Raw genomic sequence first — 1,401 nt, 5'->3', positions numbered from 1 at the left:
AGTATAAGTGTATATAAATTTGGCTTTTTTATTGAAATAAATAAACAAAAAACATTATTTCCCTAAATACACACCCCTAAAAATTGTTACCTAAATGCGCACCACCATGTCTCGGCCACCACCCACGAAATGCATACAAAGCTGACAGGGGAAGCATTGACCATCATTTCAATCCTGCCAACCGCAAAATGGAAAACTGCACATCAGATAATTTAATTTTAAAGTTGCGAGCTGTCGTGATAAATATATGGGATAACTTATAAATACTCATTAACTGCTCAATTATTCCCCACTACTAGTGTATGACCCGCGCATACGCGCGAGCTGCTTTATAATGAAGATCATACCTCCCTGGTCATGAACTTCCTGGTATTATAATTCTTAATGCTATACTGTCAAAATTAGTTGGTTCAATAATTACAACTCACAGGTTTGACAACCGAGATAAGGCTTTCGCTTATTAGTTTCCATCTTCACACAGCTAGGCACAAACATATAAACTGAAATACACATAACTGCATTAACTACCTATCTTTGATATGTAAACTTCTTTCATACTACTCTTTATGTATCTGGCAAGGGTAGTCGGTCAATCCAAGCAAGCCTCAGCAATGCAACCGATAGCAATGCTGTGGCGCTCAAGTATATTTTCTGAATGCTCTTATTCAGTTCCTGAATCATGTCTTACACAATTTTTTAATGGAGAATTTAAGGCAAATTCAATCTTTAAGGAGAATTAGCCTCTGTTAATATTGAATCTCAGCAAAAATCAGTTCATAAGTATGAAACTAATAATGATAGGCCATTCAGAAATTGAAAATAAGACATCATTGAATAATATATTACCAGAAAAAAAGATCCACGTCCATGCCATGACACCAACATATGCCTGAAAATATAAAATATTGAAAACAAAAAAATCCTGAACATCAACATATAATTTTTCAATATAGACCAATTCGTGGGTGCCCTCCCTTAAATGGTCATTTCTTGGGTGCCTCTCACATAATGGCACTATGGACCAATTCGTGGGCGTCTGGCTTGAGGTGAAGGCTAAACCCATTTCGTGGTTGGTGGCTTAGAGATGGTGTTGCGCATTTAGGTAACAATTTTCAGGAGTGCACATTTAGGGAATTAATGTTTTTTGTTTTTTTTTTTCAATAAAAAAGCCTATAAATTTTGAGAAATTTTTTTGTGCTTATAATTTTTGTGTTTAAATTGTCTAAAAGTAGAGATAAAAAAAATGTGTTCCACTCTTTTATTTTTAAATTCTATGACTAAAATTTAGACATCATATGATGTACCATAAATTTTTACTCTTTTTTTTTGTTATTTGTGATTTTGTATTTTAAATTTTTTTATTTTTAGTGATACTCTAAATTTATTTGTAAAATTTTTTAT

Source organism: Arachis ipaensis, chromosome B10, assembly GCF_000816755.2.
Source record: "Arachis ipaensis cultivar K30076 chromosome B10, Araip1.1, whole genome shotgun sequence".
Taxonomy (NCBI): Eukaryota; Viridiplantae; Streptophyta; class Magnoliopsida; order Fabales; family Fabaceae; genus Arachis; species Arachis ipaensis.
The sequence above is the reverse complement of the archived record's forward strand: the minus strand, read 5'-3'. Positions refer to the sequence as shown.